Raw genomic sequence first — 26,753 nt, 5'->3', positions numbered from 1 at the left:
TGAATATAGAATTGAATAACCTGTTAAATGAGCTAGCACTATACCAGTATTCTCATTAAAAAACCATCACGCCCCGGTGTCGTAATATGTAATGAAATCGATTACGTCACCACATCCAGATGGATAACATTACTATTATGATACATACGCCAAAAAATCATAATTTAAAAATAAAAACCCTGTTGATTACCAATAGGGATTATTTGTACATAAAATAAATCCACAAATATCTGCGTTCTTGTTTTATGCATTGTAGATTTTGTTTTAAAACTCACTCAATGTGTTTTATTATTTTTCAGATTTCCATCCTAACCTTATACCAGAGGCCAGCTAGTGTTACAGCCCTACGGGGCCTCGGATATAAGCGCCAAAGAATCTAACCTCAGCTTTACGAATTAAACGAGGAAATAAACGGTGAGTTTAATTATATTTTTCAAAGAACATTTACCTGGTGTGGAAAAAGTGTAGATATAAATTTGGTGGTATTTATTTTCATTTACGGGAAATGCTCTAAGGGGCCATTTTTGTGGTTGTTTATTGACATTTGTCAAAAATATGACCCGTTAAGTATGTTATGCCATTAAGTATATTCATAGATTGTACCATTCAATCGCATAATGACAATTTTAATATAACAAATGCCTAATCATTAAAATTATCCCTCCGCCACTTGAGGTGGTGGGTTTTTGAACCCTACCATAATAAAAAAACTTTAATGTTTTTTTTTTGTGAAAGTTCATATACTTTTATGGATGTTTTTAAACTTTTTACCATTTTTAAATTTAAAATTAAACCTCTGACCTTCTTCTTCTTAAAGTGCCCTCTCCTCAATGGAGGTTGGCTGCTACAATTTCAAACTCTTATCTGTCATCAGCTGTTCTTATTAGCTGTTCAAAATTTAGCTCTGTCCATTGTCGGATGTTTCTTACCCACAATAGTCTTTTCCTTCCTAGATCTCTCTTTCTTCGATCTTTCCTTTCACTATTAGTTGAGCATATTAATCCTCCGACCAAGTTCTACAAAAAAAATTATATAAGGAATTTTTTCAAAAAAAATTTTCAATACTAAAATGGAATCCCTCACTTTACAGGGGTACTTAAACATTTGACCATAGCTTTGAATATAGCTTTGTAATCCGAAAGCGCTCAGCTAGGCATTAATACATTTTACACACTTCAAAAATACTTTTATTTTCTTCAAATGTCTTTATCATTTGACCTCTCATCACATAATTTTTATTTCTTTATAGATGTACAAAGTGAATTTATAATTGCTCTAAATTTTTATCACTTTCGAATAAAAAACAAACTGAAACAAACATAGGGAACAAATAGAAATATTCATTAATCTAAACTTATTTCTTTAAAGAAGTAGTGACATACAAAATGCAGTTTCTCACCTAACTATAGTAATTAAGCAATCTGCTTGGTCATTCACCTCAGAAATTAGCTACAAACACAACATCGAGTTGTATACTTCTCAAATCAATGCACTTATGTTGGAAAAAGAAAATTGCGAAAGTGTTGGCAGGTCAGGCAGCATCCAGCAGATAAAACAAACCTTTACAGGATTATTGCATTACAGGAAAATCACAGTTTAAAAAAAAGAATTGAACTCGTAAATATACTACATCAAATGGTTCTGACAATTAAACCAGTGCTTCCCAAACTGTGCGCCGCTGCGCCCTGGGGCGCCGTGGCTCGACTACAGGGGCGCCGCGAAAGTTTTCTTTCAATATTAGACATAATCACGTAATTACCTTCAAGTATCAAACATTAAACTAAAGTTGTTATGACAACTTTTTAACTTTTAAAATATACCTATATAAAAATGTTTCCCATGATAAACGAGTTCAGTTATTAGTAATTTTATTTGATGCCGACAATATATGCCTCGATATTTTAAATTCCACGAAACAATTCTCTTACTACTGTAAATTCACTTCGGACCGAGCGACATACAGACCATAAATCACTGCCGGTCGGCAAATACAATCGTCTCTTTGCACGTGCACATTTTAAAACTATGAATTTTTACTTAGGTATCTAAATTTTAGTTAGTTGAATTTGTAGTTTCATACTGTTCGCATCGTTTCATTTATCAGTGTGAATATAAACAGGGTTGTTTCACCTACTTGTGTACAAAAGTTGCTGTAAAAATGGAAAAGTTTTTGAATTTAAATAAACAAGGTGGTTCTAAAAATAAAGTGGATGCACCACAAACTAGTGGTAGAGTCGTGAAGAAACGAAAATACCGTAAATATGATGACAGCTATTTGGATTTTGGCTTTACATCAACAAACATCAATGATGAAGAGAGACCACAATGTGTATTGTGCCTGAAACTTTTGGCTCCAGAATGCATGCTTCCAAGTAAGTTAAAACGCCACTTGGAAGCCAATCATCCAAACTTTGCTGACAAACCTCGTAGCTTTTTTACCAGGAAGTTAAATGATTTGAAGCAACAAAAAGGTAACTTTTCCAAGCATTTGTCGATACCTAAAAATGCTTTGCTGGCATACAAGGTTGCGTATAAAGTTGCAAAGTGTAAAAAGCCCCACACAATCGCAGAACAATTAATTCTACCGACTGCTGTAGATTTGGTAAACATTATGATCGGAGAATCTGCGGGAAAACTTCTTTCAGCGGTGCCTTTATCTAACAACACCATCAGTCGCAGAATTCAGCGTATGGCGGAGGATCTTAATGATCAAATAATTGAAAAAATAAAAGAAAGTGAATTTGCGTTACAGGGATGAGGCAACAGATTCTAGTAAAGATGCACACTTGATTTGTTACATAAGGTTCTTGGATGATAATACCATTGTGGAGGATCTTCTGTTTTGTAAAAAAATCACTGCAAATACAAAGGCGCAAGACTTGTTCGAGATCCTAAATACATTTGTGGTTGAAAACAATTTGGAGTGGACAAAGTGCGTTGGCGTTTGCACTGATGGTGGTCGTTCAATGTCTGGCCGTTATGGAGGATTACAACCGCTTGTTCGAAACAAAGCTCCGGATTCAGTATGGACCCATTGCATCATTCATAGAAAAGCGCTTGCATCAAAGAATCTGAGTCCTTCACTAAATTTGGTCTTAGAACGTGTGGTAACTGTGGTAAATTATATAAAAACTAGACCGGTGAAAGCAAGGTTTTTCAAAAAAATGTGTGAGGATATGGGTGCAGAACACACGTCTCTGTTATACTACTGCCACTCACAATGGCTCTCTCGTGGTAATGTTTTGTCTCGTACATTCCAATTACGGCAAGAAATGTACATTTTTCTTGAAGAAGAAAAACAACAGTATGCCAAGTACTTTGTAGAAATGGATTTTTTGATTCAACTAGCATACTTATGTGATATCTTTGAAAAGTTAAATGCGTTGAATCTCTCCCTGCAAGGCCGCAACACGCACATTTTAAAATTGGCGGAGAAGATTTCAGCTTTCAGAAAAAAATTAGAAGTATGGAAGAGAAAAATGAATGATACTAATATCAATGATTGTTGTCCCTTAATGCAGGAGTTTATTAACTCCAATGAAGTTAATATCTCTTGCAATATTAAATCTAATTTTGCGGATCACTTATCAGAGCTTATCAAATGGTTCGAAAAATACTTTCAAGCTGATAATATCGACCAGTTTGATAATATCAGACTCCTTCTGAATTTACTTCTTTAGAAGAAGAAAATCTCATTGATTTGGCTTGCGACAATACGTTGAAGACAAAGTTTGGCTGCACGGAACTAACTGATTTTTGGATATCAGTAAAAGATGAATATCCGCTGCTGAGTGGTAAAGCTCTGCGCATCTTAATTCCATTTGCAACATCCTATTTGTGCGAAGCTGGGTTTTCGGCGGTCGCTGTAATAAAAAGTAAATACCGTGCGAAAATTAACGTGGAACAAGAAATGAGGGTAGCTGTGTCCAGTTTGATTCCGAGATTTGAAAAGTTGTGTAATGAACAAGAACAAGCTCATTTATCCTATTAATTACTGTAATTATTTTTTCAATAAATTGTTTGTGAATTTAAAGTATGTTTCATTATTATTAAATTAACCTAACCAAATCAACTGCACCAGAAACCGTATTAACTACAGTTAAAGTTAGACGTTAAATCAATATTTTGACTCAGGGCGCCGCGGAAAAATTCTAGTTTATTAAGTGCGCCGCGAACTAAAAACTTTGGGAACCACTGAATTAAACCTTTAAAACAATATAAAATCAAAGACTTCAGTAATCTATAATGTGGAAATTAAGAAGTTAGTAACTCAGTTAATCCGTAATCTCTAATTAGATCAATAAAAAAAGGCCGACTAAGGAAAATCATAAATTTTTCTTTCTTAACACGTTGAATGTCATGGCAATTTTAAGAAATTTGACCTAAACTAACAATTCACATTATATTACAACTAGATAACTCGTAGTTGGCGTCTTAGAAAATAATGCAATCTACAAGCTTTCCGTGGCAGTGAACGTGTTAAATCAGAAAAGATAAGCATAGAAACAAAAAAGTTAAACGATAACCACGAAGATAAAATCAGAGGTAATACAGTTATGCAACAAGAAATCGATTTTTAAATACAGAATCTATCGACTTAAAACTTTTTGCATTGTGTTAGGGATGACGTCAAAGCATAACGTAAAAATACATAATTGCATTTACGGTTTATAAAATGCACCCAAAAGTTCATAAACATGTTAACAACAGTATACTAAGGACATAATTTTGTTACTCGGGGGTGTTTGGAGTAGCTGAACAAGTATATTTCATCAGAAACGACCCCCGGAGCACTTGGTGCCTCGTGTCACGGTATCTTCTGGAGTTTGGAGTCTGGAGTTCTGGAGAAAAAAAAGCAGGAGATGGACCGAAGACACCCCTTATATGACCACCATACTCAGCCAAATAGATTAAGATCTAGGAAAAGCTTTCTGAAAACATCAAGATCAACCCCCTAAGCGCCAGAGATGCGCCGAATACACCTGTGGCAAGCGTTAGCTACCGCAACACATTTTTCTCCCTCAGAGGAAATGGCTGCTGGACACAATTTACCGTATCTGACTTGGAAAGCGCTAAAAAGACTAAGAACCGGCGTTTCACCTTATGCTAGTAACCTGAAAAAATGGGGATACCAGGAGGACGATATCTGCGACTGTGGCGCGGTTCAGACCAGCCGGCATCTTCTGTCATGCTCATGCACAGAGATGAGAGAGACCTGCAGAGAAGAAGACTTAATTTTAGCAAATGACAGGGCCATCTATGTGGCCAACCATTGGAAATATAGAATTTAAAGTTGTTGGTGTTCCTGACACGGAAAGTAAGTAGTTCTGGAGTTTGGACACTAAATGGATGCAAACAGATTAAGTGAGGATTTTTGGGGTTGGATAATTGGGTTGAATATGGATACGCCATCAGAATAGACCGGGAGCAATACTAGACACCCGGAACACCTGGTGTCTAGTACTCCTGCTAAGACCACTCATCTGGAGTTTCGAGAGTTTTCAGCACTAAATTGATGTAAACATATCCAGAAACAGATCAGTAAACCTAAAAAATCTCTGTTTGCACCAATTTAGTGTCGAAAGCCAAGCCTCGAAATTCTAGAAGACGACGTGCATAGCAGTCACCTGTACGTTACATGCCTCGATAGTCAATTCTAATGTGATATTCGTGTTCAGCAACCCCAAAAACAAAATAAATAAATAAAAACAAAATAAAAATAGAGCAACATAAAATTTATTTATCTATAAAAATAATATTCCATTACTAACATTCTGAAATAAGAAATTTCTGACTAATAATCTGCAATCAATCAAAAACAAGTCTTTCTAATTGGCTCTGCCAAAGCTTTTGCTCGCCACAGCTCGGAAAAACCCCCCAAAAAACCCCGAGTAATCTGTTAACATAGATTTAGTGCCAAAACTCAACCCAGACGACGTGCATCAGCCGTAACCCTGGACACCAGGTGCTCCGGGGCCCGGGGGTCGCTGCTGATGGTTTATTATGTTCAGCGACCCCAAAAACTCCCGAATAACAAAATCTGGCTCTTAATATACTGGTTTTGACATGTTTATGTACTTTTGAATGCGTTTTATACACTGAAAATGCAATTATGCATTTGCACCCATTTTTATATTAGGTAGGTTTCAATTTAAACGATAATAAAATAAGTCCGATCAATCGATAATATTTAAAAATCGATTTATTTTTTTCCTAAATGCTCTGGTCTAAAATAAGACTTTCCAACACCTGAATACAAGTTTTATAATAATTAGTTTCACACTTACGCACTACACAAATTTTCAGTTTTGTAACAAGCATTTAACTATTTAGGTAAAATTACGTCTTATTTGTCAAAAACCTTTTAAAAAATGGACCAACTTTTAGACTCCATCTATTAAACACAATCTGTTTGATGACAAGTCGAGAATATTTTTGTAAATGACATTATTAGACCAACTCGGTCAAAAAACTTTTTTGAAAAATAAATTTTGTTGGCACTGGCTGTTGACTTTTATTTTTCGTGATATGATGAGGTATCTGTTATAAATGATGAAGGTATATTAATATATGATTCATGTATCCTGAGAATCATGTTTTGAAATACAAGTATGTACGTCATAATAACGATATTATCCTTTAAAGAGTATGTACTTATAGACCAGTAAGCATCTGCGAAAAAACGTCTATTTTTGGATGTGAGAGGTGGCATTCAGATTTTTGCAGATAAAGTTAGGTGACACCTTCAGTAATAATAATTGACTTATGCTCCTTCTCAAATATGCCCGGAACATAAACAAAAAAAATTAAAATATTTAAAAATTTCGAAAAACATCGATTTTTTTCTGCTTTCTTTGCTTATAACTTTAAAACGATTCGTTTTGGAACAAAGTCGTACAGAAATAAAATAAAGATAATTGAATTTTGTATGATACACGACTGGTAAAAAATGTCTTAAGATATTACCTTTTCTGCAATATAGCAATAAATACAAAATAAGGGGGCAAAATAAGTCTGTTGTTATTCAATATTTTTTAACCACTTTGGTGGCACTTAGAACCTTAGTAATTCACTTAGGAAATTTTTTGTAACATACTTAAATCCTGTACCAAATTTCATTAACATCGACCTAATAAATTTTGCATAATAAATTTGCAATCTAAATGTTTTTAAAAAAGTTCAAATTTTTTAAAAATCTTTCTGAACAAAAAGTAGACCATTTAGAAGTTAACTAATTTTTTTACATATAAAGAGGTGCTCTACCTATCTAATACACTTTACAGAATTAAAATCGGATTATATAAGGGGCCCCAGCAATGTGTTAAATTTATAAACAATTTTTTAGCTTATAAACAAATAGCTTTGTTTAATAATTAAAAAATTAATTTTTAGCAATGCAAATAATTAAAACCGGTATAATTTGTCTTAAACTTTCAAATGCTTCAGCAGAATTGCTATTTTATTTTTTAATCAAACGTTATTCGCGTTAAAAAATTGCAATTTCTCGATTTTTTTAAAGTTCCACCGCGTTTATCTGGAAAACTATGCATCCTACGCAAAAACTTGTAAGAACATTTTTTGCTTAGAATTACCCAAGAAATACAAAAAAATTTATTTTGCGAAAAATCGATGTTATCTAATTCCTCAAGTTCTTTGTTTATAACAATCTTATCGACATCCGGATCAACTGTTACCCAAAAAATTCGTGTTCTGTGGGTCAAAATACATAAAAAAACTTGGGTAAGTCCATCTGAATAAAGGAGACCGTAGCACCCCCTCCTGGCCACAGCACTAATTTGTTTATAAGCCAAAAAATTGTTAATAAGTTGCTGAGGCTGCTTATACATTTATACATTGCTGAGGCTGCTTAAATAATCCGATTTCAATTCTGTAAAGTGCATTGGATAGGTGGAGTACTTCTTTATATGTAAAAAAATTGACAAATCTTTGTATTTTCCAGTTTTTGTTGTGCAAGATTTTAAAAAATTGTAATTTTTTAAAAAAAGTTTAGATTGCAAAATTATTATGCAAAATATAGTAAGTCAATTTTAATGAAATTTGGTGTACGGTTTTAGCATATTACAAAAATTTTCTAAGCGAATTAGGAAGGTTCGAAGTGTAACCTAAGTGATGGAAAATCATTGAATAAGGACAGGCTTGTTTTGCCCCCTTATTTTATATTTATTGCTATTTTGAAGCAAGGGTGATAAATTAAGACATTTTTAACCAATCGCATCTGATAGAAAATTTAATTACTTTTGTTTTATTTTTATAGGACTTTGTTCTAAAATGAATAGTTTTTAAGTTATAAGCAAAAAAATTAGAAAAAGAACGAAATTTTTTGAAATTTTTAAATATTCTATTTTTTTATTAATGTTCCGGGTATATTTGATAAGGAGCATAAATCAATTATTATTAAAGAAGTTATCACCTAACTTTATCCGCAAAAATCTGAAAGCCACCTCTCACATCCACCTAAAAACAGATCCTTACTGGTCTATTAAATTTATTGAATGTAAAAGGCGGAAAATTAAATGATGTAAACAATAAAAGTAGATATCCATATCTTTTATACCCGGGAATAACAACGAAACAAGAGTGTGTGATGTGTGTGATGCTAAATTTACTAATAACGAATTCATTCTAACAATAAAATACTGAAAAAAAAATTTTTTAATACTTCCGCAAAATTTCACTTCCACTACAGCGGTTTCTTCAAATGATTTTCTGATGTGATTTTAGTGATGTGATTTTTCTGAAGTGATGTGGTTTTATTATACGTCTACACTTTATAGTCTTTACTCAATAAGTTCAGAAGGGGACCTGTTTGTCTCTGGTTGGTCATCCAGAATTATATCTATATTTTTTAATTTAATAATCTCCATAAAATCTAATAGTCATGGATCCCGCGTAAAAAAAAGTTGATTAATAGCAAGCTGAAAATTTGTTAATAGCTTAACGGTGTCTAGTCGGACAAACTTTGATGTATGGGAATACTGGAACAGGCGAAGTTTTAATTGTAGAACAGGTTAAAAATTTTATAACGTCAGACTACTAAAACGTTCCATGTACTTTGTCGGACAGAACTTCCAATTTATTTGTTACCATTTCATTAAACTCTCATGCCTCGACACCTAATGGTAAAAGAGGCAATCGATTATGTATGTATGTGTTACCGGCCAAACCCGATTTCAGGACAAACTAGTTTGGCCTAGACCAAACTAGTTTGTCCTAACCGCCTTAGGATAAACTAGTATGGCCTAGGCCAAACTAGTTTATCCTATCGCGCGTAGGCCAAACTAGTTTATCCTAGGCCAAACTAGTTTATCCTGATATAAATAAACACACTTCAGGCCAAACTAGTTTATCCTGATATAAAGACGCACACTTCAAGCGAAACTAGTTTATCCTGATATAATAAAGATTCACACTTCAGGATAAACTAGTACGGCCTTCTTCTTCTTCTTCTTGTAGTGCCTATCCGTTTCGGATGTTGGCGACCATCACGGCAATCTCTACTTTTCACACTGCTGCTGCTCTGAAAAGACTTGTAGTGGTTGTGTTGAACCACGTACGTAGATTTTTCTAGGTCTTTTTTAGATGCGTCTGTAAATACGATATGATGATTTTTTAAATAATTTTCTATGTCTGAATTAAACATCGTATTTCTCGCGCGCAAAACGCGCGCATAATGCTCGCACAACGCGCGCGTTTTGAGCGCCTTATGCGCGCGTTTTGCGCACCTTATGCGCGTGTATTGCGCGCCTTATGCGCGCGTTTTGCGCGCTTTATGCGCGCGTTTTGCGCTCGAGAAATATATGATGTTTAATTCAGACAGAAAATTATTTTAAAAATCATCATATCGTATTTACAGACGCATCTAAAAAAGACCTAGAAATATCTACGTACTTGGTTCAACACGACCACTACAAGTCTTTTCAGAGCAGCAGCAGTGTGAAAAGTAGAGATTGCCATGATGGTCGCCACAATCCGAAACGGATAGGCACTACAAGAAGAAGAAGAAGAAGAAGAAGGCCGTACTAGTTTATCCTGAAGTGTGAATCTTTATTATATCAGGATAAACTAGTTTGGCCTGAAGTGTGCGTCTTTATATCAGGATAAACTAGTTTGGCCTAGGCCAAACTAGTTTGGCCTGAAGTGTGTTTATTTATATCAGGATAAACTAGTTTGGCCTAGGATAAACTAGTTTGGCCTACGCGCGATAGGATAAACTAGTTTGACCTAGGCCATGCTAATTTATCCTAAGGCGGTTAGGACAAACTAGTTTGGCCTAGGCCAAACTAGTTTGTCCTGAAATCGGGTTTGGCCGTTAACATATGTATGTAAACTCTCATGCAAAAATCAGACTGGTGTTTATCACAAACTGGGCATTTTAATGAGTGGAACACGAAGAACATGTCAAATTAGAGGAATCATGTTGGTTAGTAATATCAGTCTGATTTTTGCATGAGAGTTTAATGAAAGGGTAACAAATAAATTGGATGTTCTGTCCGACAAAATACATGGGACGTTTTCGTAATCTGACGTTCCAAATTTTTAAACTGTTCCACAATTAAAACTTCCCCTGCTCCAGTGTTCCCATACATTCAAGTTTGTCTGACTAGACACCGTTAAGCTATTAACAAACTTTCAGCTTGCTATTAATCAACTTTTTTTGGTACGCGGGATCCAGGCCTATAATAAGCATAGCTTAAGGCTTTTATTTTAAATATGATTTGAAATTGGTCATTAAAAGAATTATTATGACCTAGACTAATCTAGAGGGCGAAGTGCATAAGTAGGATCTGTTTTTCTGTTATTGAAAGCCGTTTTGTGTTCTGCTATACGTTTATTCTAGGTTTTACCAGTTTCGCCGATGTAAATTTTTGGACAGTCACCCCATGTAAGTTTGTGTATGTTATAGTCAAAGCCCGAATTTCAGGCACTCCTAGGTTTAACTAGGCAATCCTCAGGTCTGACTGACGGTCTTAGTCAAAGCCCGAAATAAATTACAGTTTCGGCCTTTGACTAGTCAAACCTAGGAGAGACTAAGTTGGTCAGGCAAAGGTCGAAATTTAATTTTATGAAATCGGGGTTTGACTAGTCCAACCCCGATCAGCTATTCAAATGTCGTAATTTGTTAGATTAGGTTTAGTAAAACGTCATTTTATTACTTTTATATTATCGTAATTAAAATAAAAAAAATTAGTATTTATTCTCACATGTTGAGGCATTATGGCATTTAGAAATGACAATACGTTAGACTTTTACACTTGACTATTGCAACGGTGACATAATTTTGAAGAGCATTTCTTATTGTAGTAGCATTTTATAAAGCCAAATTTAGAATTTTTGTACTAATTTCTCTTAGAGACAGCTTAACGTCTGAAACATCTTCGAAATTAAGAAAATTCTCTTGGCATTCTCTTATTTGATTTCTTAAAAAAAGTGTGTTTATTGTTCCGTATTTCGTACCAACTCTATATAAACCGTCAATTGTTTTATCTTGTGTGATACTGAAAATATTTCGAGCATCTCCTTTGGCTCTATCAAAGCTGGGGATAGGTATTGTTACAGTTTTTCCGATCGAAATTGGAGGAATTTTTTTTTCACTTAATTGTTTCATAGCATTAGCCTGGGCATAAAGACCTTCAATCGCATTTCCTTTATTGGAGATGCTCGAAATCCTAGGAGATGCTCGAAATATTTTGGGTATCATACATGATAAAGCAATTGACGGTTTATATAGAGTTGGTACGAAATACGAAACAATAAACACATTTTTTTCAAGAAATCAAATAAAAGAATTCAATGAGCATTTTCTTAATTTCGAAGATGTTCCAGACGTTAAGCTGTCTCTAAGAGAAATTAGTGCAAAAGATTCTAAACTTGGAGGACAAGGATTTATAAAATGCTACTGCAATAAGAAATGCTTTTCAAAATTATGTAAGTGTAAAAGGTCTAACGTATTGTGCAACTCTAATTGCCATAATGCCTCAACATGTGAGTGTAAACACTAATTTTTTAAATTTTAATTACGACAATATAAAAATAATATAAACTATTTTTAATGGGAAATAAGCCACAATTTTACTAAAAAAATTATTTTATTAACGTTTCGACGTCCAAATCGGATGCCGTTGTCAAAATACAAAAAATAATAATGAAATAAACAAAATGTTGTTGCTTAGTAAAAAATTCTTCTAATGATTTATTTAATCTGACTCATTTATATCGGCAATTCAGACATATATTATGCATTTTAAAGTAGAAGACTTGATATTGCCAATATTTATGAGTTGCGTTCCTGGGACGACTTTACTAAAAGATAGTTCATTCGATTACATGACATCAACCCCAACTCAAGAATATCCGTCACAAAAAAATCATAGCATGTGATCTGTCTTTAAAAAGACAACCACATGCAACGGTGACAGTAAAATTCTCGCCTTAGAGATTCTATAATAAATCACGAGGAAAAACCAAGAAGAAACCTCGTGATACTATCCCGACATCGTAAGTATTAGGTCTTACTTTACTTTACTCTCAAAACTAATAACAAATTCTGACCTTAATATGTACATATGTTATTTTAAATTATAAATAATATTAATATTATATAAATATATAAATAATACTAAAATATAAAATATGTACTAATTCGACATGTTATTGACTTACTAATCGTGGTATTTTCTTTCTATTGACTTCCTCTTTTAGTATGGGTAACCACATCCTACTGCATTCTACCGAGGAATTTGCGACACAATTGGTTTCATTTAGCATATTTTTTTTAGTACAATTGTGGCTTATTTCCCATTAAAAATAGTCAACTAAAAAAATACCGCAAGGAAATAGCTTCAGAATAAAAATAATAAACATTAAAATTAAAAAAATGACGTTTTATTAAACAATTAACATTAATCTAACAAATTACGATTTCATAAAATTAAATTTCGACCTTTGCCTGACCAACTTAGTCTCTCCTAGGTTTGACTAGTCAAAGGCCGAGACTATAATTTATTTCGGGCTTTGACTAAGACTGTCAGTCAGACCTGAAGGTTGCCTAGCCAAACCTAGGAGTTACTGAAATTCGGGCTTTGACTATTGGCATCTCGTCCTAAGCAATACGCCCTCTGGAGGATATTGCAGTAACCGAGCTAAGGGGCCATTGTTTATTTTCTTTCACGTTGAAGGCATGGCATCCAGCATATTGTTTAGGTTGGGAGAATTTGTTTGTTTATGGTTTAATCACGTTTAATTGTTGCTGTATATTACTCGTTTGTTGTTATTTATTTTGTTTGTTGTTACGTTATTTGTTGTTTCGCGTTAAAGGTTAATTGTGTTTTGTGTACAAAATATAATTAAATTTAAAAGAAAAACACAGATAAACGAACAAAATTAAAACACAAAACTAAACATACAACCATATACAACATACAATATGTAAACAATGGGACGCGGCGCCGGTAGTTTCTCCACTGTCATCAATACGACTAACTTCACACTTCACAATGGCCCCTTAGCTCGGTTCAATTTGATGCCACATTGGCGCTGCGATCTTAATCCGAATCGCCAATAACATATACACCACTGCGTAAGTGCTATTTCTTTGTTCTTGTTGTTCTTAATATATTTGCCGTTCCCTTTGTTATTCGTCCTCAAAGCTGGCGTTATTACTTTCTTTTTTATGTTTTTGTTTGGCTATTTTAGTCGATGTTTTGCCTGTATATATAATTGAGTAGAAGGTACTGGGTTTTCCTCTGGTAGTGGAAAGACTAATTTCAGGGCTTTCTTCTCCCGTGTTTGGTTTAAAATTTTGTTTATTATTTCTTCGTTGTATCCATTGTTTACTGCTATTTGTTTAGCTTAATCTGATATTCAATTCTATCTCGAAATTATTTTTTGACATGAAAATTTCTATTAATCTATCTACCATATTATGGTAGCTTGCCAATACATGCTGTGTAGGATGGGATGAGGCATTGTCTATAGTTGTGTCGGTATACGGAGCATGTTTGTTTTCAAGTCTGATCATTTTTAAATCTAGAAAATTTATGGATTGTTTCTATTTTGTTTCTATTGTAAATTCAATGTTATTAATGTAAACTAAGAATTGGTTAAGTGGTCCGTTATACAATTCATCACCCCATCCTACACAACATAATAAATTATTGGCAGCCTATCATAGCAAAATAACTTCGAGATAGAATTGAATGCCACTAAACAAATAGCAGTAAAAATTGGATACAGCGAACAAATAATAACCACACTTTTAAATAAAAAATTGCATAAAGTAGCCCTGAAATTAGTCTTTCCATCACCAGAGAACAACCTGGTACTTACCTTATGCTCGATTACATATACCTGCAAAACATTAATGAAAATAGCTATACACATAAAAAGAAAGTTATACCAACAGCTTTCAGGACAAACAACAACTTAAGCAAATATATTCAGAACAATAAGAGCTAAAAGAAACAACACTTACACAGTGGTGCGTATAAACTCACATGTGGTGACTGTCTGAAAACTTACATCGGCAAAACTGGTAGAACCCTTATGAACGTATAGCAGAACATTAAATGGTTTTCAATAACAGAAAAACAGATTTTACGTGCGCACTTTACCTTTTAGATCATAATTATAAGGGCATAGACGCAAAACGTCGCCTGTCAAAATGTTCAATGTGTTTTAAACATATTCATTTTTTTCGAATCCTGAGAAAACTAATAAATATTTTTAAAAAATTTAAACGCAGAATGAAAGAGTATATTATTACTGAGGGAAAACTTCTATAATTTTTATTTTAATAAGTTAAAGGGGTGAAAATAAAAGAGAAAATTTAGTATGATTTTTAATTGCAAATATTTCATTCACATGAAACTTTTTATTAATTTTAAGGGACTTTCGGCCCTCGGTAATAACGTAATCTGTCATTTCGCGTTTAAATTTTTTAAAAATACATATTAGTTTTCTCAGGATTCGAAAAAAATAAATACGTTTAAAACACATTGAAAATTTTGACAGGCGATATTTTGTGTATTTCCCCTTAATCACAATTTGTTTGGATTAAATAATATTTTCCCTTAAAAAGAAGAAAAATGTATGTGGGATGCAAGAACTTGAAAGATAATCATTTTTAGAACCAGCATTTGTAGATTGCATATTATTTCTGACAGAGAACGAGAACCAATTACAGAAAAATTTGACATATGAAAGAAGATTGTAAATGAATGTGGAATAAAAATAAACAAAAATAAATCAAAAGTTGGAATGAGAATGATATTTGGCCCTCAACGAGATGAATTGGCAGGAGAGTGGAGAAGGAGCCATAATGTTGAATTGGTGACTCTGTAATTGCTAATACTTTGGTTGTCAATACTAAAAGAAGAAGCGAACAACAAGAATATACCAACAATAGTGGATAAGAAAATGTTAAACATACACTTTCAATCATACACAACATATATGCAACACCAAATTATTATTATTATAAGTATTACACAAACAAAATTTAAATTATTACATTAATAACTCACAATTTATGAACACTCCCAATAGCCCAGTAAATGAACGGGAAATACGGCGATACCGTGTAATTTTCAGGAGCAACTCCGAAATGCATGAAAATTTGGATTTAAGTTCTACTCACCCTCCACTTCAAAGTTGAAATTGTGCCGTTGGTTGCTTTTACCTGGTGGGGTGACAGTCACCCCTTCTCGGGGGTGAAAAAACATACATTCAAGATAAAACCGAAAATGTATAAATTGACTGATTTTAAGCAACTTTTGTTCTATAGAGTTTTTTGTGTAAGTTAATACTTTACGAGTTATTTGCGATTGAAAATGTTTATTTTTCGACAAAAAAACTACGTTTTCGGACGGTTTTTCGCAAATAACTCAAAAAGTAAATATTTGATCGAAAAAAATATCCTTGGCAAAAGTGTAGCTTATAAAAAACCAAAAAAAAATGTGTATCAGTAAAGTCTATCAATCGAACAAAACCAAAGTTGTAGCTCATGAAAAATATGTTCTTATGCGTCTAATTCCAAATCGAATATTTCAAGGTGAAATCACCGAAAAATTAAGCACTTCTCGGGAAAAACCCATTTAAACTTTTTTAAAGTGTTTATAAAAAGCTTTATTCTAATTGTTCATAAAAGTTTGTGGCATTAAAAATAAGCGAGTTACGCTCAAAATAAAGTTGGCCCTCTTTTTTTTGGTAAAAAAACCATGAAAATCTCTCCGTGTTTAGCTCCCCAAATGAAATTAATCGCTACCGCTGTACAAACAATTTACTTACTTATTTATTTTTTATATGATCTGTCAGTCTCACCGGTTTAAAGTGCTTATTTTTGAAAGGGTTAGGATTATAGTTAAAAAAGCTTGAACGGGTCACTAATCATGAGTGTATGCAAATTTTGAACAGCCATATCTTAACCAATTTTTGTCTTGCGGAAAAACAAAATGAAACTAGCATATTTATAATAGCAAAACCTACATTTCTTTACTCTTTAAGATTTTTCTTATCACTAATACTTTTAAGTTATTTTGAAAAAGGAAATTTTTCAAAAATTTTTAGAAATTTTTTTTTACTATAAAACCAATTTTTTTTAAAAATAAGCACTTCAAACCAATCAAGCTTACAGATCACATAAACAATATACATACCATTAAAATAAATGGTAAAGCGGTAACGATTAATTTTATTTAGGGTGCTAAATAGAGGGAGGTTTTCACAATTTTTTTTACCAAAAAAGGGGCCAACTTTTTTTTTCAGTGTAACTCGTTTATTTTTGGTGCTAGAAACTTTTGTAAAAAACAAATATAAAGCTTTTTTTAGATACTTTAAAAATGTTAATAAGCTTTTCTCGAAAATCGCTTAATTTTTCGGTGATTTTGCGTTGACGTATTCGATTTGGAATTAGACGAATAAGAACGTATTTTTCATGAGCTATAACTTTGCTTTTTCTCAATTTGTATACTCTACTGATACACCATTTTTTTTATTTTTTTATAGGCTATACTTTTGCTAAGAATACTTTTTTTGATAAAATATTTACTTTTTGAGTTATTTGCGAAAAACGGTCTGAAAACGTAGTTTTTTTGTCGAAAAATCAACATTTTCAATTGCGAATAACTCGAAAAGTATTGACTTACGTAAAAAAATTTATAGAACTAAAGTTGTTTATACTCGGTCAATCTATCCATTTCCGGGCTTATTTTAAACACGCGTTTTTCACCCCCCGAGAAAGGGTGGCTGTCACCCCCAAAGTAAAAGCAACCAACGGGACAAATTCAACTTTGAAGCGGAGGGTAAGTAGAACCTAAATAAAAATTTTCATGCAATTCGGAGTTGCCCCTGAAAATTACACTCCAAAACGGTCATTTATTGGGCTACAAGTCCCAAACACAGAATAGCCAAACACATACAGGGCCCCCGTAACCGGGTGTGCAACGCGTGCGGCGCACGCGGGCGTAACCCCGAAGGGGCGCCAAACCGAAGGTTTGGTAAATATGAAATATTTATTATTTTAAATGAGATAATCATTTTTTATGTACAATTTTAATTATTTCATGAAAAGCTAGAGAAATCTCAAAAATAATTATTCCCGTCCTGAAATGTTAAACTTACTCCGTCAAAAATATATAACATTTTGTTGTTTAATTTTTTTCTTTGAAGTAGATTGAATTACGCTTGACATACCATCCAATCGATTTTATGTTGTCAACTAAAGCGACACTCAAAATAGTCAAATAAACATCAAATCACACTACTTGACAAGTGGAAACATAAATTAACACCCATAAAACGCAACTTAGCAGTTTTACTCCAACAAAAACACAACTTGCTGGATCAAGCAGTTTTACTGGTATAAAGTGAATCTTTTAAATACTCGAATTTATAATAATTACCCTTAAGTAAACAAATACTCTATGAATTATGATTATGTATTTGACTTGAGTATACTTGAGTTACTGGTGAACGGGTGGTTTCCTGCAGTAAAAGGTTTAAAATTTTATTTTATGTATATTGGTGTTAATAATTATTACCCACGACTGTTTTTGCAATATCCGTTGGGTTTGTTCTGCCCTGATTTTAAACTTTTGTTCGCGTGTAAAAAATATTGGACAATCTTTTTTATTTGTTGTTATTTTAAGTGGTGTGGAAATTAAATTAAATTAATTGTGAATGTTGTAAGTATCATAATCATTGAATAGAATAATAATAATTTATTTTAAATAGTTATAATCGGGTTTTCTCTAATAAAATACACAATTTATAATTTATTTTGAAAAAAAAAAGAAAATAATTAAGACATTGCATCTGCGTAACTTGGAAGCATATGGGAAACTTTTTTATTATTAATTTTACGAAAAATATATTCTTCATAAAGTGCTTTGCATAGTCTAAATGCAACCATTTGCATATTCTTAGTCTAAAAACTAAAATGCAACCAAATATAAAATTGTGTCAACTTATGAGTATCAAAAATATGAGTAGGTACCTTATATTTCACAATATCGAAAATTATTATTATGAAAAGTTATTTGGAATTAATTAAAAACTATATTTTAATATGCAAAAACATCCTTTTATTATAATTGTTTTTCTCAAATTACAGATACCCAAAGCCCTTTTTATTTATTACGAATAATGCGATAACTCTTTTATTATTATTAATTAATTAATTAATAATAATAAAAGAGCTATCACAATACAATACATTGTAATAACTGAAAAGGGCTAATTAATAATAATAAAAGACATCACATTATCTCTAATAAATGAAAAAGGCGTTGTTGAAAAGTACAATTAATGTACGATAAAAAGTTCTTTCTAAAAAGCTTTGCATGGTCTAAAATCTAAGATGCAACCATAAAATTTTTTCAATTTTATATGAGATATATGTAAAAAAATATGAGTTTCGATCAAAAGTAAAGTGCCTTTCTAGATCACAATATATTTCAACTAGAAGGATGTTATTGCATATAGAAACATAGTTTTTAATGCTGAACAACTTTTCATAATAACTTTTCAATATTGTGAAAACTAAACGTACTTTGCTCTTGACCGAAATTCATATTTTTTGACATACCTCGTATAAATTCATAAAATTTGATATTTGATGGTTGCATTCTAGACAATGCAGAACTTTTTATAAGGAATAACTTTTTCTCGTAAAATTAATAATTAAACAGTCTCCCATATGGTTCCCAGTTATGTAGACACCCTGTAAAAAATTTGTTTGAAAACTTTGAAATGACAAAATATTATTGTTTATTTACTTAAATTTATATTTTTAATTAAATATGCAGGGTGCTTCATTAATGTTGCGAAAAATTTAAGGGGAACAGCGCAAAATGTCGCCGTCAAAAGTTTCAATGTGTTTTAAATGTAGATATTCACTTTTTTCGAATCCTGAGAAAACTAATAAGTATTTTAAAAAATTTAAACGCGAAATGAAAGATAACATTATTGCCGAGGGCCGACAGTCCCTTGGAATAAATAAAAAGTTTCGTTTGAATTAAATATCTGCAATTATTAAAAATCACACTAAATTGTCTCTTTTATTTTCACCCCTGTAACTTATTAAAATAAACATTATAGAAGTTTTCAGGGAATTTCGGCCTCAGTAATAATGTAGTGTTTCATTCTGGGTTTAAATTTTTCAAAAATATTTATTAGTTTTATATGTATAGTAGATATAAAGGGCGCCAAAATATGTCCCGCACGCGGGCGCTAATCAGCCTTGCGGGGGCCCTGAACACATAGCACATAGGAATAATGCAGAAACAGCCAGAACAATCAGAATTTGATATACCATAGGGTATAAAATATCTAACCTCATCAGTTTCAGAACAGTATGAAATAAATTTTCTTTATTTCCTCTAAAACATCCTTGTCCCGATTTATTCTGCGATGTGTTTCTGCGTGTCTGTTTTTGAATTCTTGCTAAAATTAAAACAAGCAGTAAACAAAGCTTTTGTCTAATGTCGTTTTTCTCAAATTACATTAAAAGCGCTGAGCAAACTAAAGATAAAAGTTCTTTGTGCTCAATTCGTAAAGAAAAAAAAGCAGTCCACATTCCGCCGAAGGTTGTTAAACCTTCAAAAGAGGGACACACTGTATTTTCTCAAAGTGGGTTTAACCTCATCAAATGAAAACACAAAATAACACAAGCAATTCCCTCTCCTAGCGTCTCCCCAAGGAACTCAAGTCTATATTTACCTGTATATAAAATAAACCTTCGTCATGGATATTTTTAATATTATATCTGAACAGAGGCGCGTGAAAATGCTCAATCTGCTGGATTTTAATTTATAAGTAAAATTATTTATGGTAGGGGAGCCCAAGCGGGGATTTTTGCAGTTACTCGAGCGCGTCAGATTATCATATGGGGAGAAACCTGGTACCCTGTAGATGTACCTCTACCATATATTGGCTCTTAACACAGGGGAGTTCGTTAAGGGGGGCCCGAAAAAAAAATCTATCCTTAAAAAAACTCGAAATTGTCAGATTAAGATAAGGTAAGTTAAGTACATGCAAAAGAGTGTATATTTCAAAAATCTGACGATTTGAGCCGGGCGTAATGAAATGGGCGAGTCCCAAAGTTTCACAAGAAAAAAGCGAATATTTCGCGAAATGATTGACAGATCGAAAAACTAAAAAATATGTGCTCAATATTTTTTAAAAATCTATCGAATGATACCAAACACGACTTCCCATGGAGAGGGGTGGGGGGTAAATTTAATATTTTAAATACGAATCCCACGATATTTCGCGAAATGAACATCAGATCGAAAAACTGTAAAATACACTTATTCAATATTTTTGAAAAATCTATCGAATGGCACCAAACACGACCCCCCACGGAGGTGGGGTGGGGGTTACTTTAAAATCTTAAATGGGAACCCTCATTTTTTATTGCAGATTTGGATTCCTTACGTAAAAATAAGTAACTTTTATTCGAAACATTTTTTCGAATTATGGATAGATGGCGTTATAATCGGAAAAAACGATTGTTGGAAATGGAAAATTAGATTAAAAAATGGCAAGCGCCCGCTAAAATGGAAAAATTTACTTAACTTTTTTTGGTTTTAAGACCTACTCTTCACAACCCAATTGGTCCCCAAAGCGCTCGAGTGACTGCACATTTAGCATACTTTGCTCCCCTACCATTATATATAATGATGTTGATTAATAAAACAATCGAGATGATGAAGCAAGTCGTAAATACATTTCGCCCCAAAATTAATGCATAATTTTAAAATTTTAATTTCAACTTTATTTCAACTAATAAATAAATTTTTCTGTTTATTTTATTTTTAAGGTTAGTTTTAGAACAACTAAAATAAAATATATTGCTTTTTACCAGATAGAAGAAGTAAGACTAACTGACATCATAAAAAATACAAAATAGATATTTTAAAGATAAAAACAAATTAAATGAAAAGTTTCTCCTGGTGTTTATTATTGCTTGCTTAATTACAAATTAATTCCTTTAATTTGTAATTTCACATTAAGCTTAACTTCCTAATTTTTTATAATTTCACTGTGTATAATTGTAATAATTGTAATAAAGGTGTTTATATAATAAAGGTGTTTATTGAAAATAAGAAAATATATAAGACAATCGGATAGTACAGCTCGGTACGGTATAGGTTATTTGCTTGCGTTGCAAATTGAACGAAAATAAAAAAACTAACTTTTGCCTCCAAAAACGAAAATAAGCCTGATGTGGGGTTATAGAACTTACAACGAGGAAATAGTATTGGTCTTGTGGAGAAAGTAATGTTCTCAGAGGGCACAGCTATGGAGCTAGGCGTAATACAGGGTGTTCTGTCCAAAACCTACACTAGGTAACAGGAACTAGTAAATACGGAAATACAGGAAAAAGTAATAACGGCTCGCCACGATCGTTTAATTGTCCAATCAGCTGCAACGCAAGACACCCAACCATTTCTCACCTGAAGCTCTAAAGGCAGCTTTTGGAAGCTACAGGTGTAACTGTTTCAGTTGAAACGATAAGAAGAAGAGTTCGTCCCAAGAAGTATACAGCAGGAGACAGTTATGGGTTCCCGAGTTATCCAGGCAGCACAAGAGTGATCGCCTAAATTGGTGTCTTCACCACCAAAACTGGAACATTGGGAATTGACAAAATGTGCTATTTTCAAAAAAAGTCAGGATTTGTGTAAAATCAGATGACCTATGAAATCGTGTACTTAGAGGTCGAGGAAGGCAAGCAAGAACGAAAACTGTCAGATCTGTTCACAAATATACAAGGGGAAGTGTAATGTTCTGGAAAGGAATTGTGATCAGTAAAAAAACTCCTTTAATTTTCATCCAATAACTTTAACTGCTCACAGGTATGTTGATAACCTGTGGTCAGGCTCTGGAGAGGTGCAACAGGAGAAAATTTTATTTTATTGCATGATAATGGACCTCTACATACCATTAAAGTGACTGCAGACATCATTGAAGCAGAAGGTATCCGATGTTTGGAGTGGCCTGCTTGCTCAGCCCATCTTGATCCTATAGAGTATTTGTGGGATATGCTTAAAAGAAAAATTAGAGCTCGCCGGGAAATCTTCAAAACACCGCACGGCTAGTACAAGCTGCTCTTAAAGGATGGAGCAACCTACCACAACAAAATGTTGATAATTTGATTAGGAGCGTGCCCACGCAAACTGAAGCTTGCATGAGGACTAGAGGTGAGAACACTGACTACCACAAAATAAAAAAAAATAAAAACAATTTAAACATTATTCGTTTAACATTGAAATTTTGTATGCTATTGACTTTAAAACAACGACTTTCAATTTGTTTGTTAAATACTTTATTGTTTTATTTAATTATTATGTGTCTGTTATTAAATTGTTTTAAAATAAATATTGTTTGACTTCGTGTGTTTGTTTTTTTAAATGCGCACGAAATAGTAAGAAATATCAGATGATTCCGTATGAGTTTGGGTGTGTGTGTAGTTTAATTACGAGTTTATTCCACTTCCTGTAGAATTAAATCAATTGTTAAATTCTGTTACAATAACTTCCTCGTTCAAATTATATTTATGTAACAATCAAAGTACAAAGGTGTTTGTTACTATGCAAAGACAATACCCTTTTTTATGAGTTTTAGTTTACTTGTGAGCATTATAAATTAGGGATCGGACTCTTCTCAGACACAGTCTATTTAGAATATGTACCTCATCAACATCTAGTAAATTAGTGTAAAGTTACGTCGAGTGTAATTATCAGTAGCTGTCAATAAATTTTCTTTTACTCCACAACTTAGAATTATTCTACATCGTGGATCGAGAAATTCAGATACAGGACATTCGAATCAATCCTAAATTACATTACATTCGATTTGTACAGTGCTTGATAACGATATCTCATACTCAGAATTTTTGTTCTTATTTCATAATGATCCATTTCCCTACGATATCCCAAACCCAAAAATGTTCTATTAGGTTGAGGTCGGGACTTCTCGCAGGCAAAACTATGGCAGGAATTCCAAACTCTTGAAGTATTGTTGCTAATTCTTGTAATTTGTGGTCTGACATCATGTATAAGCATGACATTCCCCCAATATATGGTTCAAATATGGCAAGACACGTTCTTCTAAAATGTCTGTAATGTTCCTTTGTTTTGTGGTATAATCCGCCCTCTACCTATTTGAACTGACGCCGCCAAATTAACTTATCCCACACCATTATTGAGCCGCCACCATACTGTACAGTCCCTACAATGTTACACTGTGCATTCTTCTTTACGTGCCATCTCCGCGACGAAGATTGGCAATCATCATTGCTATTCTAACTTTTGACACTACAGCCCGAAAGAGTTCAGTTGAGCTGCATCGAAAGCGTACCCTTAGAGCTGCGTAGCGTTCCCAATCCCCAGGTCTCCTGTACACTCTATTTCCCCTGTCATCAGAAAAAAAGACAATATCTGAATTCATGGGTGAACAATATTCGTCCCCAATCTTCATTATTTCAAACACCATGGTCACAAGTAAAATGAAATATTTGCGTTCTATGCCTTTTTGGTCAATACTGGCCAGTGGGTGCCCTTCCAGGGCGCAGGTGATTTTCGGTAAATCTTTTCCTGACTGCATTCTGGCTTATTCTAAAATTGAAACGGTCCAAAAATTCGTTTTGTGAAGAAGTACTGGTAACAACAAACCTTTATCTTTTAGTGTACGAAGTTTCAAGAAGCAGTCTCGATCAGGAGTTGTAATTGTAACCCTTCTGCGGTTTTGACAGGGTCTTTTTGAGTTTGTCCAGTGACAGCAAAACGTGTTAATGTAAAAAAAATAGTATATTGTAAAAAATCGTCGAAAAATACAAAAGAAGATAAAAAAAGAAAAACGATGAAAAATTGTTGTCGATAACGAATAATATAAAAAGGTTTCACAGTCAGTGGAAATAATCAAAACAATATTGTGAGTGGTGCATTAGTGCATTAAATTAAAGAATATTAATAAGCAGTTACAATCCTGTAAGTAGAAAGTTTTGAATAGTTTTATTATAAACAGATAATCAAGGCCGGGTTTTGATTTTTACCTAGGAATAAAAGTGCTGAAGAATTGGGCACGGCCAGCACGGATGCAGGTGGGAATTTGAACTGAGTAGAGTTTTCGCGTAACTACACGAGAGACACAGTGACTAATAACTCTAGCATAGGAAATTCCTGGGAATAAGGAACAATGGATTCAGATGACGAGCGAACTGATGAGGGAAAAAGGGGAGGAGAAGAGAAGTAATGCTGCAGCAAAAAAAATCAGAAAAATCACCGAGAACACCACAAAAAAGAGATGAAGAAAACACAAAAGGAATGGACCAAATGACGAAAATGATGAGGAAATTAACTACAGATATAATAGATATAAAATATATAAAAAAAACAATATAGATCCGGAGAAGAAATCATGCAACTAAAGAAGGTAAATGAAGAACCAAAAGATCAATAGAGCGACTACCAAAAAGTAAATAAGAAAGCTGCGGGAAACAAAAGGTAAAGCAAGTAGGTCAATTAGAAAAGCAAATTAACACAGCCGGCGAAAAAATACAGAAATTTAAACAAAAAGAAGGAAATATCTAATAATATAAGGATTAAAAATTGATACAAATGATCAAAAAATATTGCAAGAGGCTATAGAGAATTTTGTGAAAAAATTACTACAATTACGAGTAGATCTAGATGGAGCAAGGAAAATACGAAAAATACTGTCATGTTGCAGTCGCATATCTAGATATCTACCTTGAAGGGAGGGGGGTGGAGTGGAACTTTAAATGAAACACCAACCAAGAAGACATAAAAAATAAACCCCAATAACATAAAAATACATAAACTAATCTATATAAATGATGATATATGTCAAAAGAAGAAAGATTTATCCAGAAAGAAATTAGAAGTAAGTTTATGGTAGAGAGACATAATGGAAAACATGTCAACATGAAAAATATAAAACCACAAACTAGCAGCATAATCAAAATAAGCTAAAATAATGGAGGCAACTTAGCAAAGTAAAGATACATGAGATGGACAAAATGTACATATTATTAATGGAAAAAAGCAATAAACGAATATATAATAGTAGGGACATAGAGTGTAAGCTGAAGAGTAAGGAAAATTGAAACTGAAGCTGAAGAGGAAGCAAGTGCCAATTGTCTTTTGTAACAAAAAATGATCTCATGACTGGACAATAATTTTTCCTGGATTTAAAAGGTTTTTTCCTTTTACAGTACACAATTGGCACTGCAAATGTAGTTTTTTGTACATAGTGATATATATGAGTTTTTTGTCTTTTTCGTCTGTGCAGTCATATAATAAACAAACTTCGTTTTTTGTCATACATTTTTACAATACATTACATTATACAACTATAGTCCGTCCGCTATAACTTTTCCCATGCGGTACGATTCATTTTCAATCAAATTAAGTCAAAACATAAATTGAAACGAACGTCGATATGTATATACATTTTGTATACTGTATACTATATACTACACCCATCGGCGTACGTTTCACTTTCTGTTTTGACTTAATTTGATTGAAAATGAATCGTACCGAATGGGAAAACTTATAGCGGACGGACTATATAGGGTGAGGCAGATAAAGGTCCTATTAGAAATATCTCGAGAACTAAAGGCAATTGAATCGTGAAAATTGGAATAAAGGCGGTTTAAAGACTGATTTATTTAATGAAAATATTTTCATCTATTTGGTACTTCTGGATATACCGGAAGTTGCTTATAACTCCGTTTTTTTAAATGGGACACCCTGTATATTTTTACATTTTTGGATTCTCCTTGATTTCTTCTTTCTTAAAATATGAGGTTTTGTAATATTATACAGGGTAGTTTAAAAGATAATTACGTTTTTTTATTAATTTCGTAGCAACTTTCACACCCTGTATAATTGTAGTAGTTTGACATCAAAAATTCTATTTATACTTAAATGATTTTTAATATAGTCTACTATTGTTAAGAATTATTAGTATAGCTAAATTTTTAATTTTGGTATACAGGGTTGGTCGAAACTCGGAATGAGTATTTTCTTAAATGGAACACCCTGTATTTTAGTATTGTAATGATGAAATGCTATTTTATGGTACTTTTTAATTTCTTAAGCATTCCCTATACCTAACTGCTTTAATTTGTGCTTAATTGTTAATCGCACCAACAGTCTTTACTACGTAGGTGTTTTGATAGCTCAACCATTATTGTCAATTTTAAGTATCAG

General features: G+C 32.9%; 1 protein-coding gene across 3 annotated transcripts in view; it reads left to right on the top strand.

The window, feature by feature from the left end:
• LOC114330580 (RING finger protein nhl-1) overlaps positions 1 to 26,753 on the top strand; it is a 143,765-nt gene that overhangs the window by 43,244 nt on the left and 73,768 nt on the right. For all 3 annotated transcript variants that reach the window (XM_028279974.2, XM_028279973.2, XM_028279971.2), the window contains exon 2: positions 300 to 414. The gene's annotated coding sequence lies outside the window, so the exon portion shown is untranslated. The remainder of the gene's footprint in view (positions 1 to 299; positions 415 to 26,753) is intronic.

The sequence above is a fragment of the Diabrotica virgifera genome, chromosome 3, assembly GCF_917563875.1.
Source record: "Diabrotica virgifera virgifera chromosome 3, PGI_DIABVI_V3a".
NCBI lineage: Eukaryota > Metazoa > Arthropoda > Insecta > Coleoptera > Chrysomelidae > Diabrotica > Diabrotica virgifera.
Note: the sequence above shows the minus strand (reverse complement) of the source record. Positions and strands in the feature narration are given on the sequence as shown.